At 33.0% G+C, this 18,639-nt stretch overlaps 1 long non-coding RNA gene across 1 annotated transcript; it reads right to left on the bottom strand.

Annotated features, from left to right (window-relative positions):
- Positions 1-14,099: 14,099 nt before the first annotated feature.
- Positions 14,100-16,047, bottom strand: LOC121113951 (uncharacterized). The gene is made up of 3 exons (XR_005863172.2): positions 15,465-16,047; positions 15,010-15,345; positions 14,100-14,954 (listed from the first exon to the last, which is right to left on the bottom strand). It is a non-coding gene; the product is annotated as an uncharacterized lncRNA (long non-coding RNA).
- Between the last annotated feature and the right edge of the window lie 2,592 nt (positions 16,048-18,639).

Below are 18,639 nucleotides of genomic sequence, written 5' to 3'. Positions count from 1 at the left end.
AGGAGCTTTTTTGACCAGTTCTGGAAGGATGCCCCGTGCATAGTAATCGAGAATGTTCAAATCAGATTTCAGCCTCCACAAAAAGGAGACCCTCTCAGGTTAGACTTCACAAGGTAGCAAGACATCCTTCGGGATATTCAGGTAGTCAGCTGTGTTGAAATCCAGCCTCGATGAAATGTAGTTGCATGACGGAATCATTGCTGACCAGAGCTCCAAAAAGCATGACTCCGGCCGGATTCTTGGACTTTGAAGCTGATGGGCAATTATATTTCGCCGATTAATTTCTGTGTACACCTATAAGAAATTATCATCGACATGCACAATTACTTTTGAAGCCATCAAAACACTGTCAAAAGCCAGCCATCAGCTTTTATATCCTTTGCCTTTTCCATAAATAAAGTCCTATTGAAATGAAATATGAAATAGATAATTCATCCAGTCGCATCAAAGTAACTTTTATTGTAAAATTCAGAGCCTATATATTGCAATTTGACAAATTCCCAATTTATCTGCAAAGATGTAAAAAAATTCTGGATAGAAAATAAATTTTTAATGAGTCTATTAAAATTTCAAATTGTCCCTTTCAAAATGAAGAGGTTATGATATTTATAATGACACGATTTCTCTTCCAGACAAGAAATATTTTAAATCACAGGACCTTCACATTTTGAAAGGGAGAATTGTTTAAGTTTAAAGATTATGATATCGTTGGTTGAGAGCCAAATTGTGCTAAAATTGTATTTTGAAAAAAGTTTTAGATAGGAGCAATTTTTTTCTTAACTATAAATATTAAATCAGCTGTAGCTCCCAATTAAATGAGGTTACCATTCTTAATAGAAGTTAGGATGAGCATTTAAGTTTTTTCTGGAAAATTAGTCATATTTCTATATTTTAGTGATTTTTTTTTAATGGATTAATTAGAAATGAATCTTTGGACATACATTCTTGGTTTATTATAATATTTTAAAAAATATTTCTTGGCTAGGGTTTGGTGTAAACCTAAAAAATGCTGTTTTACCGTACTGTATGGTTCTTTTATATAATGATACTTTTTTCTAGTGATACTGAGCATTTTCTTGTATGTTTTCCTTTGGAACTGAATATCCCATCAAATCCTCATTGGCAGTTACCATTTGCAAAAAACTTAATTAAGGTTGTTACTGCATTATGCATATATATTATATAGGGACTGTTCTATGTACAAGAATTGCCACAAGGGTGTCATCTATCCAATCAAAACTTGACCTAATATCAAGTTGTAAACGCTACGAAGTAGTCGAAATTTCTGTTAGAAAAATTCAAAATTATTCCGTGGCATCATTTTCTTGTGCTAGAAAGTTTGCACTGAGCTTGGATTTTTTCATATTTTATAGTTTTTTAGACATCATTATCACTTCAAATCCTCTGAGGTTTTGCCTCGATACTAGTACCTCATATCTGCTAACAAGACGTTCCGGTAGTGTTTGATCAGTCCTAGAACGGATTTCCTATGCAGTTTCTTTATCAGGCATTTATTTTATACCATTCAACTGTCTTAAGGACCGATAGCTAGTGTTGATGAAACTAAAAACGAAGAAAATAATGAAGGATATCTAAAACGTATAATAATAATTTCTAGTCCCACGCCTCCTACTTTAAATTTCAGGTAATTCGTCTCCTTGAAAGAGGTTAGGATCAAACTTCCCGAACCAAAATAATGTAGTTAGTAAATACATCATTTCAGCTGTTGCAGTTACCATAAAATGCATATAAGGACGGGTCCTTCGACAGACAAATTTGATTAGGACATCACTGATAGGACGGAAATTTTAGTTGTTTTTTAACGAATCCAACACTACGTGCCGGACTTAAAGAGTCCCTATAAAATCTTTAGAAATAAATTGTCCACTCTCAAACTCGTTCTTTGAGTATACCAGGTTATGATCAAAGAAAATATAGATCGACATCGGAGTAATTATTACCTATGTTCATGCTAGTTACGGAGTGAGATATGTTTATATTTTTTGACCTCATAGATCGTTGCAAATTATCTAATGAGACATTTTGAAAGCTAAGCTACTCTCTTTTTAAGCATACTTTAAACTGTGAGGAATATATTTTTACAACTCCAACTATTACCACTCTATGGCCAAAAAGGATATTAACAAATTCCTTTTAAGTATGAGCCGGCATGTATTAATAACTTAACTATCAAATTTCATAGATATATACACATATGGCCTAGATATTCAAATAGATTAAATCTGGAGTTAATTTTATTCCCCTCAACGAAATTTGCCTTTTTTTTTTTGTAATATATCTTTTCAGATTAAGAACTTAATTCTTCTTTTCCTCCTTCAAATATTATGTTTATACGAGTATAATGAAACTAAAAAAATACACTTTTAAGAGTGAAAAAATAAATAAGTTGCTTAGTATTAGTTTGAAGAATTCGACATGACATCCAAATTATGTTAAAGAACGTTTTGGCACCAAGAGTATTTCAATTATATTCAAAGGTAAATAATAAATACGAATAAATATTTAATACGACTTATCTACCAAAAATATACATATTACAGTGAGCCCTTGTTATTCGCGGTTGATATAGACCAGAACCTATTGCGAATCATTGAAACTTCCACTAAGTTTAAGTACTAATGAATGAGCTTAAATTTTGTATGAACAGAGTGGATACTACGTTTACTCATTTCCCAGTACATTGGGGTTTTGAGCAATCCTGCTACTTTTTTAGAGATGTTTACCTAATTTATAGTTTTCCTAATCCAATCTCTCAGAACTCAACAGACGAACACAAATATAAAATGTATTTCGTCAGTTTTCTTCTGATAAACCTTCATCACGAAGCAATCTCAATCTTTTTTATACCAAACATAATAAATCGGATCCCCTAATCCGGCTCGGAGGAGCATATGTTATGTAAGATATTTTATTTCTTCCCTTTAATGTTGGCTTAAACTTTTTTTTAATCACCCTTATTTTATTTACAAGAAAAGCACAATATTTTCTACTCTTAGTGTTGGATCGGTTATATGACTGATTTGCTAATCAGTCTTTTTTTCGCCGCCTTTCACATTTTTTTATCGGTTTATCTTTTTTACAATTCAATGGCCATTAGGAGCCATACGTCAGTCCTTCATTCATACGGTCCCACCTTTCTTTTTATATTTTAACTCCTAGCTATCATTATCGTTTCAAATCCTATGAGGTTTTGCTGCGATACTAGTGCCTCACATCAGCTGACAAGTCGTGACAGTTGTCTTAGATCGGTCCAAGGACTGATTTCATAATCATACTTTTTTTCCCTTCAAGTCTTTCTTTATCGGTACGATCTTTTGTACCATTCAACTGTCGTCAAGACCGATACGTCGGTCCTTCATTCCTACGGTCCTAGCTTTTTTTAATTTCTTTTTTACTCCTAGCTATCATTATGGTTTCAAATCCTATGAGGTATTAAGACCGGGCTAGTTGGATTGCATACTTTTTAGACCTATCCAACACTATCTACACTACATAATAATAATGACAACAAGGGTGGAAGTTGATGCCAACCAATGAGAGGGACCAAGATGCCTTACGAAAAGCTATATTTGCACGAATGGCGATTAATAAATACAAAAAAAAATTAAGTACTTTGTTCCATTTTCAAGAAAAAGAATAAATTTTAAGCTATTCTGTAAAAACTTTAAAATGATTTTGGTAAAAAGGTTGCGGACAAAATTGTTGATGCAAAATCGATGGGTAATAAAATTTTGGTATATATTGTCATTGTGAAATAATATTATTAGGGATAATATCATCGTGAAGCAACGTCATTGCAAGCATCTAGTATTCCTTGATGCTCAGGGAAGCGGTGTCGCAGAAGTTTAACCTTCCCCGGCCACAAAAATTCATCTGCACAACCTTTAATTATTCCAATCTCCCGTATTTCATTTAATGACGTTATTTTTTAAGCAAGATTGTTATATTTTATTTAAAAACTGACCTTTTCTTAGTTAAGACAATAACTTCTTATGGTCATTTTAAAAGTTTTGTTCTATATTATTTAATGACGGTTTTTAGACAACATTCTATTAATATTTTTTCAGGTTATTCCGTATATCGCCATTTATACCATTTTGGTACGTTAGTAAAGTATACGGGATTTTAATAAGCCCCCTTTCTCCCCAATAAAGATAGACGTTGTTTTAGGCTGGACCCCCATCCCTAATGACAACGTTTGTTTGTCTATGACCCCAACTCAAATAAATGAAGATCATATTATCAAATAATGATATTCTAGATTTCCATAACAAATGCACATCAGAATATCAACACACGGAAGTAACTAAGATTTTTCTTTGGAGGATGGCTCGTAGTTTACTTGAATTAGTTTGTAAACAAAGTGAGTGGCGCCGTCTTGCAACAAAATAATACAACTCTCTGAATGAGAATAATATGTAATGCATCGCTCTGATTGGTTAATTTTATTTTTCTGTTTTTTATTTAATCTTCCTTTAATAGATCAGATGGAGTTTTCTTGACTAAGTATAAGTAAACATTAGACTGTTACAAATACTCCGTAAGACCTAGGAATTGTCTTTGATGTCCATATACATTAAGTATATTTGTTCCTCTAGGAACGACCGAAACGCGAAGCTAAGCACATTGAGCTTGGGACAATGATTTCTCCCGATCACGTTGTCCATTGAGCTACGTCATTCCATTCCTGCAAAAATAATTGTCAGCATGCTCCATTTTTTTTAAAACAACAAGCTACAGACTGTTACACCACCTAGCGGATAGTATATTTTTATACTTGAATTAGTCCGATGGGCTATTGGTATGTGAAATCAAATCTTTTGAAATCCAACGATTTTTTACCTTTTTCAAAAAAAATCGACATCAATTGTCTAAGCTGTTTTTGTAGAAAAGTATAGGTAACCAAGATTTTTTATTAAAGCTTGCAAAAATATACAAACTCCATTGATAATATGTATCTAATGAAAAAGAAAATGCAAATAATAAGTATTTATATATCTAACCTAAAACCTTAAATAACGAACCGTGAATGAGTCAGGTCTCACTGTATGTACCTAGATTAATTAGATATGTTCAAAAAACTAATATTTTGAATCCCTTTTTATTATATATTTACAAAGGAAAATATATGATTATTTTAAAATTCATTCATGGGAGATATAATATATTAATCTTTTACGATTTAATTTGGCTATTCAATATAGCGAAATTCTTCGAAAAAACTTTTCCTTTGTACTTTTTTTATCAATTTAAATCTACAATTACTAATTCAATCATTGTAACATATTTATTTTATTTATTCGAGAAGAAGGGCTAGGGACGACTTTATGGAGACACTAAGAGCTCTCGCTTTAGGAACTGCTCAAGATTGGGGCCCCTTGCTGGATATACACAAAGTTGATAATCTAGAGAAAAACGCGTACGAGGAAAAGGGGGAAAGACTTATGGTATCATTGTTTAAAATACTGGTGGGATTATCATATTCCTGCTTTATTATGATTTTGAGGGTATAACGAAAGTATTTATTAGCAAAATGTCTAATGAAGATATACTACGTATAATTGACTTAGACGTTTTTTGTCCGTTATAGTAGATTTGAAAACGTCACACTCCATGAAATTGTAATTCATTATGAACCATATTCTCAGAATAATAACTAATGAAACGACAAAGTAGAGTATTTCAAAATATATATGAAGTTCCAAGTTTAAAAAGAAGGCTTAAATTAAATATAATCTACATACTAAAAAATAAGCCATCATACATTTATGTTAAATATACAAAATTAAACAATTTTTTTACATATTTACTGTAATACCTTGACATAGGAGTTTAATTCGTTCCTGGACTGAGCTCGTTAGTCAAAAAACATATAAGTCAAATAAATTTATCCCAAATGAAATAAGTTAAACTAAAATGGGCACTTGGTAGAGTGTAGAACTTAAATTGAGTTATGTATCTCAATTTGTTTTAAAGTTATGGTCGATTATGTATTTTTATGTTAGTGTTGCCTCACAGAGAGCTGGAACAGCATATTTTTGAACAAAATATATATATACCATCAAAATGACACCCAAAACTCAAAAGCTGTGACATCTTGGATTCAAAATCCATTGAGAATAAAATATTCAGCAAATGAAATATAGTCGTCAACTTTGCAATTTCAAAAATATGACTTTAAACCGCCTACAACATGTTTTTTTTTGCCAATTTGTTGAAGCTTCTGGTCGTCATATGATTTTATATTTTTCCGCATATAATCCTATTATCTTATAAATATCAATCTCAGGTCTCTGAATTACTATAAAATCTCACATGTGGGGTTTTATATCAATTCAAAACAAAACAAAGGATACTAAATGTGGACAATTAATATCCTTTGTTCCTATGTTATTGCATTATCAATTAGAAATGTCATCTCAAGCCATCATATTGCATAGTTGATGCGCACTGGAAGTGAAGGAACGTGTTAATTCGATTTTAAATGAATAAATAGGCGTATTACATGCCATATTATTTGATTGTTTTTTGGAGAATGTAGTAACCACTAAGCAACAAGTTCCCTCCAAGAGGAGATCACAAGGCACATTGTGCCAAGGGTTGTGGGACATATTGGAGAAAAGCTAACTTGAGTCTTCTCTTAGAGGAACAAAAGCTAAAGGCTTACAATTTTCTTTTCAGTAGCTGCATGGACCATAATTACTGTCTTCCATCTTCGATCTCCAATTCATGCCGTTTCTTCCTGAGGAAGCAGGCTGAACAGGGAAGTTCTAACTCAAACCCACAAGCAATTGCAGCGGTTTTTTAGTTCTTGGAGGTTATAGATTACTTCAACAACCTTCCCATTCCCGCAAAGGCCAACCCCAAACAAAACGACGACCTTTACCGTTACATTTGTGAGGTCGGCAAGTCAAAGAAAAAGTATCTTGATTCGTCTGTTCCACTACGAAGACCCAACCCAAAACCATACATGGCAAATCTCTGAAGGTTCTACAGACCTGTTCCAAATGCAAACGAGAGTTCGGAAAACGGATTAGACATACCTGCCATCTAATAGCTAGGTCTTCTAAATTATCACAAAAATGTCACCTAAAGGAAAAGGTCAATTTGTCAATGCTGCACTGAGTGACCTGGACATCCATCCCACGATCAGATGATTGCAAGCTTACTTCAATCCTGATCTCTGCTCAAACGTTCCTTTTTACTCAGTATTCTGCCAATCTGTCAGGTCGCCAGACCCCTACAGGTTGCCAAATCTTTGATAGGGGATCTCGGTAGGCTTTGAGTTGATCGCAACCTTCAGAGTATCTTGACAAAGAGAGGAGTTTAATGCTGGGATTTTGTTTACTTGAGAGAGCTGGAGTTGAGGAAAGAACAGAAGGATGGATCTACTGAGCTTTAGAAAAGGCTTGTTACAATCTGGAAGGATGTCAACAGCTTCATACAGTTCATTGTAAGTAGTAGGAACATTACTAGAGACTATTACATCAAGCTGGAAATGAATGGACGGGGAGATTTCTATAAGGTTTGCATCAATGTGATACAGAAAGACAATTCTCCCTCATTTCTGCCGTAAGCCTCTCTTCTTTGGACTTCATTACCCTTGATGGACTTCAAGATGTGCAACATTGTCTTTTGAATTTAGCTTTGCTGTTCTAAGCATCATCGCTATACTGAAGTCATGGCACTCCTGAATGCCGTGACAAGCTTTTGCTTTGAACAAAGTCTCCTCCACACCTTCAGGAAGGAAATCAATCATTTTGGGAGAGCCAACACACAGCTTGGAATGGATATCACTCCAAAAATCCACACAATCTTATCCATTCGCTGATTTCTGTGTGAAGAAGGGAAGAGGACTCGGCTACTTCAGCGAACAGGTTTGTGAGTCATTTCGTCATGCATTCACTTACATCTTCAGCAGAGTCAAGAGAGAGGAAGGTCATTCAGAATACTTGAATAATATAGGATAAATAATAGGATTCTCAAACAATAGTCATGTTCAATAGTCAGAATTTGTAATTTAGTTTCTACTAGTCATTAAATACTTGTAATCAACAGTTCTAAATACTCAGTCAAAATAAAATATTCCTAATATGTTTAAAATTTGTTAAAAATTATTATACAATAATAAGGATAGTACAAATCCGAAAGTAAAATTGAGTAATCGGCATAAGAGTGCAAGAGATATTTTATTAATGCATACATCTAAGTGTGTGAGAACGATGCTAAATGTGGGTTTTTATATCAATTTAGAGAGCTGAGAGTGATATCTACAAGATAAGATCATAATATGCCATAAAATGTTTAATCACATTGCGAACAGAAGCTTTAACAAATTGGAAAAACCATTTTGTAGGTGGTTTAAAATCATATTTTTTTCCATATTTAGAAATTGCAAAGTTGACAACTCAACAGAATCTGAAGGCCAGATGTCACAGCTTTTGAGTTTGAACTGTCATTTTGATGTTATATTTTTTCGAAAATTATGTTACTCTACTCTAGCTCCAATGTTATCTTGACATTGATCTCTCAAAATTTAATGGCATGTTACTGTGGACATTAATAATCTTCGTACCAAGTTTGATCAAAATCGGTCAGTAAGTTTTGTCCTAATCCTAGTGACAAAACAAACAAACAGACAGAGACAAGAACTCTGCTCAACTTTGTTGGCAAAAGTAATTACTGAATAAGTGATTTTCGGCATGCACAGAGCCAATTTTAACCTATGTTAGTCTACAAATGGACTATACCCATTATGCTATTTTAAAAGATAAAAATAACTTACTTAGGCCACACTTTTATACTAATACGATAAGAAAATCAAACACAATTCTTTATATTATTTTCTCCAAGAGATAAAGTAAAGTTAAATATCCGAGTTAAAAGCTAATTCATTCTCCTCCAATAGAAAATAATATCACATAAATTGTAAATTATATGATGGAATCATAGTGAAAGAACAAAGTAAGCATTATGTTCAAATAATATGAATACATGCACATAATATAATGCTTTCATGCCTTGTTTATTTTAATTACCTACATTCGGCTTGTTGAGTAGTTTCCTCATAAATATCTTGAGTTTTTCTTTGTAATATCATCATTTAGGTATAATACTATTTATAGAAAATTGAATAATTTTAAAAGGGATAAAAATAATATAACTCAAACAGAACAAGACTCCGTCCATATACTTAACTTTATTGTATCTCGTTACTTTTCCTCCGAAAAGAAACAGATGGAAAAAGCCTAAATTCAGTTGGCAAATAGCAAATTTATATTTCTAACTAAAGAATTATTATTCAGTAGATGTTGGAAAAATTTTACAGTTCTTTAACAAGAGCTGATTCTGATTAAAACAATCATCAACGTTCAGAACAGATATGGAGAAGCAGAAATATCGACAGCTGACAATATTTTTCAGTGTAGAATGTACATTTTGGTGCAAGTTAGGTAACACCATGTCATAAAATAAGTGAGAAACGACAGCTGCACTGATACAGTGGTAAGAAAATAAAAAGCATGAACTAAAAATGAAAGTTAAATAGGAACGGCCAACTGGAGTGGAAGGTTTTTGTTCGAATAGAATAAAGATAAACCTTAATTATTCAATTTTAAGGTCTTTTGATCACGTATTCTCTTTATGCACTCACTTTTATCTGTTGTTATACCCAAAACTACAAGTCAATAGGTGAAACGATGACAACTTAAGAAATTTTGAATCTAATTTAGTTGCAAAGTAAATACTTTTTGTCCGCAAGGGGGGTCGACTCTATAATTAACTAATGAGTTCACTCTTGGAATGAAGCATGAACGTTGATTAATTAGTTATAGTTTCTTTTTTGCATAGCCAAGAACAGTCTTGCGTTTATTATTGCTTTTTTTTAGATTTGTTTGTTAATACAGCTTAATACATCTGCGCCATCTTAAGGATGTAAGTCATAACTTTTTCCAGTGCGTGTAAAATAATAATAAAAATTATATTGGGCAATCTGCATGGTCCCCTTATTCAAGAGATTTAAATCATTAGCGCTTCGGGTAGGTATACAAATAAAGAAGCGAAAATATGTCAGAACTCGTTATATAGGACAAGGTTATTAGGCTTAAATATAAGATAATTTTGTATTTATGATATCAAATCCCTTCTTTTTTTTTTTGTTTAACATACCGACAGTCATACTTTTTACAACTCACAACTAGAGTTGCAAAGAGGTGGAAAGTTTCAGGTAAATTTCTGGAAAGTTTCCGAAAAATTCCATAGAAATTTTGCACCTAGAATTTTGGGGATTTTCAAATGAGTAGGTTATGTGATTCTGACATGCTCCGTATACATTTGAAGGATAATACTTAAGATTTTTTTGGCTCATACTCTAATCATTAGATACTAATATTCTTTCACCTACGATCCCCCCTTTCCACCATCACAAATATATAAATAAATAGTCATAATTATAGAAAAAAGATTAATTTTCTTACTACTGCGATTTTAATTATAACTCAAGCCCAACTTCCAAAATTAAAGTAGGAAGCTCTTCATTGTTTTGATTCTTCAGATTACAAAGTCAAAAAAAAAAAAAAAAAAAAAATGGGCTACCTAAAAAATATCACGGGATTTAAAACACTAGACATACGTAAATTCGTAGTTGAAAATAATGGAAGAGGGAGTTGCTTTATGTAGTTGCTACCTAAATAGGTATTTTTTAACAGGTGTAGAAAAAGTAATGAGACCTTCTAAAATACAATTTTAAATAGGTGTTGTTGATTAAATCTGAAAGTTCACATTATTTTTGAATAGCTTAGATTCTAAGCCTTTGATTGATGTAAATGTTGTACAAAAAAATTCTGTATATGTCGCGGTGGATGCAAGAAGAGCAATCATATGCAATAATCCGTGCTGGAAGGGTCACTTCGGACATCATGAAGGCCTTAAACGTCAGCAAGGCGATAGTCTGTCGGATAAGAAATCGTTTGGCTGATGGGGACAACCTAAAGGACATACCCAAGAGTAAAAAGACTCACCAATGTGAAGTCTGGAGACATCATGGAGGCCTTTAAGTTCAATCCAACGACGAAGATGTCAGAGTACGCTAAGAAGAAGAAGTTGCATCGGTCTACTGTGGGCAAGGCCATCTGAAAGCCTGGAGGAAGGTCGGTTAGAAAGATTGAGAGGCCACTCCCGTTCCAAACACAAAAAAAAACTCTGTCTCTAGCAGGTCAACAACTCTTGAATGATCTGAAGCACAACAGCAACCGGGTAATTTTGTTTTCTGATGAAAAGACCTTTACCGTTGACCTCGTCAAAATTATGGGGTGGTGTGCTTTGGCAAGGCTGCCAACAACATCAAGACCGTCACCAAGACCAAACATACGGCCTTTGTGATGATATTGGAGCTTGTGGCATCAATTGAAGTAAAAATGTATCCGATTTCGTTTCCTGTAGGATTCTGGTTACCTGCAGCCGACAACTTAATGGTGTTGAAGGAAAATAGATGCCCCATAGATTACCCAGACCATGAAGAAGTCTAACAAAGCCACGTACATAGAAGAAGTGTTGCTCAGGAAGATGGAAAATGGAGGATTGCTTTTAGTCTTTGCATTCATACTACAAAGGCTTTGTATAAAGGGGGACTCAGCTAAAATTGTATTAGTGTAAGGTGGCCTTGCCATAGTAAAGTTTGCAAACCCCTGGCTTAATACATATCCTAGTGCTCCGACAAGCTTAGTAGCGGGTCTGCATCCATAATCTACCCTACACCTTTCCCTCTTTTATTTACACCGTCTGGTGCCTAAACCCCCTTTTCCAGATAAATATACCAAAAAATACAACAAACGAATATAAACACAAGAATCAAGTCCGTTATGCAATATATTGTGGTCTCAGTTCGACTTGGTCGGTTCCAGTTCTAGCAGTTCAAAAGCCGGAACCACTTGAAACGCTAGACCGATATGGGGACAACCTTGCATATAACTATAAAATAATGCTTAGTTCATGAAAAACAAAAACTAACACTATGGATTTGTTGCAGAATTATAATTTTAAGTCCTTGTTGTACTCGGAGTAGAAGTGAGGATCAACATCAGAATATTTACTGCCTATATCATGGATACATACGGAGTTGTTTTTGTGTGTATTCCTTCATCTTATAGCTGCTTGCAGCTAATTTAATGTAAAGTTATGACAGCTGCGCTGCTCTTCTCCCAAACATTATTCAAATTGTTTGGGTGACCAAGTTAATTTTTGGTTTTATTTTTTAGCATATTTTGAACTATATTATTAAAGCAAAATTTGTCTGTCTTTTCTCTGTTTGAGACGTCGCGCGGGTACTCTTACTAGTTGAATAATAATCACATAGTTTGAAAGAATCAGTTGACTTCTATCTACTGGGTCTTTTTTCTGTTTCTTTTTACATGAAAGGTTGTAGGGTACAATAAAGGTTATGATTTGATAATTAATGACAAGGAATTGGGTGTGTATCTTGGGAAAGTCCTTATTTTATTTATGACTTAGATATTTAGTGCCTTATTTTGCCTATTGTCACTTCTTTTGCCCTTTTATAGCACAAACATCTTACGATTACAAAATATACCATATAGCTACGTGATAAGGTTAATAAGTGGGAAGGAGTTGTTGGCTTGGTAGAGATACAAAATCGTTATTTTAATAAGGCTGAGTAGATAAGAATGTATAATTATACATTCTTATGCATTATAATGTTTTGAAATATTTTTAAGTTTCATTTCGATGTCCCCTGATATAAATTTGTTTATGCCTCTTATTATGTGGAGGAGACCAAGTACAATTGCATCATGCATTTATTCTCAAACAGCATATAATGCAAATGGTGGTTATACATTTCAGAGTGATATTTTTCAGCAGGGCTCTTTTGGGCGCACTTTTTACAGCACAGCTTCCTTTCGGCGCGCTTCTTTTCCCTATAGCTCTTTTTAGCCCCATCAAAATCTTCCTTATTTATGTTGACTTTCTTGCTTAAATGAATACATTAATACAATATTGTTAACCTAAGCTATATTTATATATATTGTACGTTACTTAATTTCCAAAATCTAGTCAAAATATTCCATATTTTGTTCCAATTTTAGCTAGAAAATGGCAATATAATCCGTTTGAATTTATCAAAATTGCCGTTGTATTCCTAACATCGAAAGAATAAAAGGCAAAACAACTGTTTAAATGGTCACAACAACGAGGGTTTACATTGCAATAAACAAACGAAGTTAGATGGTTCTTTCCTACGAAGCATTCGGTTATACTGGACCATCGTTTCCATTCTTAATCATTAGTATCTTTCTTTTTGGATATCTAGTCTTATGCCTTCTGATCCTTACTCCAACTTCATGTATTGTTCAAGGGAACTTGTCTCCTTTAATGGAGGGATCGTTCATTGTGGAGATGTCCCTTCACATCAAGATCTTTTATAGTGAATACTGACTTCTGATCTTGTGAATCATCGCCTCTATGCTCAAGAACACATCAATTCCTCTAGATCTTTTAAGATATAATCCAGTGAGGAATAGACACAGAATAATCATCCTCCATCCACAGCTCATTCAATCAAATTATTGAGTCCATTCCTCCTTAAGGCAACTCTGATTCGTCACCTACTCTATGAAAACATGCATTGATAAGAGTCCTTCAGTGTCCTGAAACGCAGAAATCATTCATATCTATCACATTGATATAATTCCATTTATAAGATGGAGTTTATGATGTACGGTCTATAGGGCTAATTATATAACCTGAACACTTCAAGCTCACCCTTTATTACTTTTGAGTCTATTTTTTCATTGGAAAACATGTGAAAGATAATTCTATTCTGTCATATTAGTATACCTAAATTGTTATTGAGAACTTTTAAGTGATTATGCGTTTTAAAAAAGTATAAGTGACCTCTTAACTTATGCATACTTCAATTGGAATATCTGAATGTCATAGCAAATTCCCAAGTTTATTAAGTCAGGAATCCTTTTCAAAACAGCCTCTCACCATATTGGAATATTACTCTTGCAAAGATCTAGGATCTCCACACTAATAAATTTATTATAGATAACAACTAAATGTTTTCCATAAGAACTAATTATAATGTGTTTTATTTAAGACAATAGTTAAAATGTAACAATATAATAATACGATTAGGTTGGACAAATAAATTAAAACATAAAAGATATTCCTCAAAATTTAATTCCTATTTATGAATTATCTATTATTTTATTTTTGTATCATATTGATTCCTTCAACTTTATTTTGATAGAAAAATGCTATTTAATTATTGTAATTTTAGACATGCAAGTTGTCAAAATTTTTACTGTTATCAGTTGTAGAACTATTATGTTGGTCTGTGTTACAAACTGTTCAAGCAATATGAATATAGGTATGCCTTAGAAAATTTTATTTACTGAGTATCATTTAAATATTTGCAAATATATATATAGTTTTAAAGAAAAAATAGTAAAAATCCTTAGGCTTACTTAAGACATCATATTCAGTTATGTTAGCAAGATCATCATATTAAGCTCTATATTTATTATATTCAGCATAAATGACAAATTAATCTTATTATTAGTTTGTTTTAGAAATGATCCTTTCATGTTTATTACATAATATCAGATTATTCTGAATATTTTAATTATTTATCCACGATTTTGATGACAAAAATATTCCTAGTATTAAAAAAAATAATGTTTTTGTGGCACAGGGATTGCCAAGGACTAATAATTCTGTTGAGTCGTGGCATATGGCTTTCCAGTCCTCTCAACAGCTTTTGTGCTCATTTTTCTGAGAATAAGTTTAAGAAGTTTGTTCTATATTAGAATATGCTTTTGACGAGTCAGAGTATAAGTATTCTTGAGTTATAAACAAATTTAACAAGAGTCCAAAGCATCAATTTTCTGACCTTATTTTATCAAGCACCAAATCTTAGAAGAGTCGGAATAGAAAAAAAATATATTGTAGAGTTTAAGTATGGCATACCGAAGTCAATAATAGAGATGGAAAGAATGAATGATATAGTTGACTGAAGAGAAAGTTAAAGGAGTTTAGTGTTGGAGGAGATAGTATAAGACAAGTGTTTAAAGAATGAAGTACGGGGTCTCATCTTTGAACGTAACATCCCATAGAGGCGGAGTACACGAAGTATATAAAATAATAAAGGATTTTATTCTAGTACATCATAGATCAACTAAATTCAGGTAAGAGTTGAAGACTCCAGGGATCTTCATAGTTCAAGGAGTTAACCATCGAGCTTTGTTCACATCGTTTATTCCTTTAACATCTCAAAAGGAGATTTACCACAAACAAGCGAGGAAGCTAGATATAGAAAAAATAATACATTATTCAATTGATTAATTATGGTTCTTGGTTATGAGGATATGCAATATTTGATAAGCTATTCCACTGAGGGTGATAAAATAGAAAACCTTTTCAACCTGCCAAATTGTGATCGAAAGACTCTTCGTCGTCCAGGACAAATCTCCAGAACAGGATCTCCTCCGTGAAGAATCAACTTTTCACCATCTCACTTTGCACTCCATTTCTTCTCTTAAGACCTTGGGCGATATTTAACTTCAAACAGTCTCAGCATATTAGAAGAGCAAAAGCTTTTCCGCTTTTCCAACACGTTGGTTCAACCCCTCTTTTGGTCATTGCGTTGGGTAAGACTCCTCCGACATAATAGGAGAGTCTATTTCAAGGCTCAATGCAGGCATACTGCATGCCATATACTAAGTAAATGGAAAGCTACTCCTTATCTGAAGACTCCGTCCTTGCTTAGTATCAACAAGTGGATAATATATTGTATTGTTATAGGAATACTAGTGATGACATAATCCTAACCTTTTGATTGAAAGTAATACCAATATAGTATAAATAAACTCACGCTTTGAGTATAAATATGATGCGCCGAAATGATACTACGCCAAATAGAAGCAAGCTAAAATGACCTGCGCTGAAAAGAGCCTCACTAAAAAGATACACACCCAAAAAGGCGCACCCAAATGAGTGGACACGGCCGAAATGATGCTACGCCAAAAAGAATCTAGCAAAAATGATCCTCACTGAAAAGAGCCTCGCTAAAAAAGATGCACGCCCAAATGATTGGACACGAATGCAAATAATTGTGGGGAAAAAAATACTTTCTTGGTCAAGTTTTCTTCAAGAGAATGGATAAAAACTAATTTTTAGGGCTCAAAGTATTTTTTTAAGTGGATTAATATTTTTATGATAACGTAGCTAGTTTTTTATTCTTTTTTCTGTAGCTGATAAACTTTGAATTATTGATTATTTTGCTATCAGTTGATGTAACTATGTCAAAATTCGGAAATCATTCAGTGAGGAGACTTTTATTATTTTACCAGCAATAGTAACCAGGATTACCTGAGTAATTAGGTGTGGAGGAACAATGAAATTTTGTTTTAATAATATATAAGATAACTTTTCAAGAAATGCTCAGTTATTTATCCTCAGTGTTTTGTTTTTTTTAAATAAGGTAATTTGGGCAAATTACGGAGCAGAGCAAAAAATTTAATACTTGAATATTTTTGCCAAAAAAAAAATCAATATTTTGTAAATAGGTATATATTTTTCATTTTTTTTTTTTTCAAAAAATTTAATTTTCAGTAAATAGCTATAGTTTTTTTAATCTTTTATGAGTAGCTATGGATTTTTGAATTTTTTTCCAAAAAAATTCAGAATCCAAGCCCTCCCCACCCAAAAAAAAAAATATATATATATAATCCTGCAGACGCCCCTAGGCTAGTGCAGAAAAGTTGTGATATGTTGTGAAAATTACCTATTGCATTCTCCCAAGAGGTCATCTGTATGTCGAACATATCGATTAAATTATGAAAAAAGACAGAATCCTTTACTTAGTAAATATTAAATACATTTTTAGTTATTTTGGATTAAATAATTTTGATAATCTTTTTTTAAAAACTTTTAACTTCTTTCAAACTTTGAACTAGATGTACTAATTGAAGATGACCTCGTAGGAAAATGAAATTCTGCATACATTATTTCCTTACCAAATCCCACCTTTCCCTAAATACCCGTCATCGAAATTTGAAAAAAGTTAAAAAAAAAAACCGCCCTATTTTGCATACATACCGAGCCAACCGTTATCATTTACTCATCTTTATTATGCAAATTTTGAGAAATCAAGAGTCATTCGTTTACAATTTTCCTATGAACAATGCTGTAGAACACACCATCAGCTATCAATTGCAAAGAAAAGCTTTGTCGGAGTCGCTGCAATGAGCACAGAGTACGAGAAGAGGATTGAAATATCTGCCTCGTCCACCCAAGATTACCCCAGAAGGCCATCCGGGAGCAGACTGGGGCCTTGAGGAAGGCGATTCACAATGTCTCTAATCCTTATTTTTTATTTTGAAAAAACAATACAAATTGTAGCCCAAGGATATACAAGCAAAATTAAGTGGAAAATTAAAATTAGTTTTTCTAGAGTACTTAAAAGATGCTGTTGCACCCGTAAAGTTGGGCTAAAATTGAATTTGATTTTTACACAACTCTCCCCCCCCCCTAATCACTACTCCAACGCATAATAGCAAATGGCTGTATTTCTAAGAAAACTTTAAAATCTCGACTCTAGAATGAAACCACGCCCACTCCACTACTACTTATACAGACTGATTGCCACGCATTACAAAAAAGGAAGTTATGTTGCCGCCCCCTGTATCAAATATGCATAATACTAATTTGAACTCATCCTATCAAATTACTTAAATTATGAAATTCAATACTCATCGTGAAAAAAATTACGACAACATTTCATAGTTCATAAATATTTGATATTACATAATATATTGCTCGATCATTATTTTAGAAAACATATTTTTACAGCATTTGTTTGTAAACAGATAAATGAATGCTATTATATTTAAATAAATCATGTACTTTACATTGATATAAATAATATACGAAGACCGGGTACAGTTCCAAATGCCCCTTTTGCTCCAGTAAAAAAAAACTACAATCATAGAATTTACATATCAATTGTACAACATACTCGTACTGTAAATTATTGAGACAAAAAAATTATCAAACTAAAATTATCTGAGTGAGGAGAAATTGGAGATGTTGTAACTAGGACTGCCAGTGAAAGTTTCCACAAAAGCCCAAATGTATCGCTATATAGACCAAGATTTTTAAAAAACCGTCTACCAATGTTAATAGAAATACAATTTTATACCATCATGTAATCAGGTATCCCAGAATTTTCAATTTGATGTACTGAACTGACTGCTGGGCAAGACAGAAAGATATGACGTCATAGAGTATAACCGCAGTACTCTAACAGTAATAGTCAAGGAAGGCAATATATAGCTACTCTAGGTAACGGTTATACTCTTTGATGTCACTATTAAAGAGCGTCGTGGAAGTCAAACATTGTAGGAAAAGCATTATGGTATAACCTTGTATTTCTATCAACCTTGCATGCCTACAAGAATATTAATATTCGTTATTTTACTATTTGGAAACGATTCTCCACAAAGTGGTAGAATACTTGACAAAGTATAAAATCAGAGAGGATAAGGGACTGGCAATTCTTGTTAGCCTGAACAAGAATTGCCAGTCCCTTATCCTCTC

Source organism: Lepeophtheirus salmonis, chromosome 3 (assembly GCF_016086655.4).
Source record: "Lepeophtheirus salmonis chromosome 3, UVic_Lsal_1.4, whole genome shotgun sequence".
NCBI lineage: Eukaryota > Metazoa > Arthropoda > Copepoda > Siphonostomatoida > Caligidae > Lepeophtheirus > Lepeophtheirus salmonis.
Note: the sequence above shows the minus strand (reverse complement) of the source record. Positions and strands in the feature narration are given on the sequence as shown.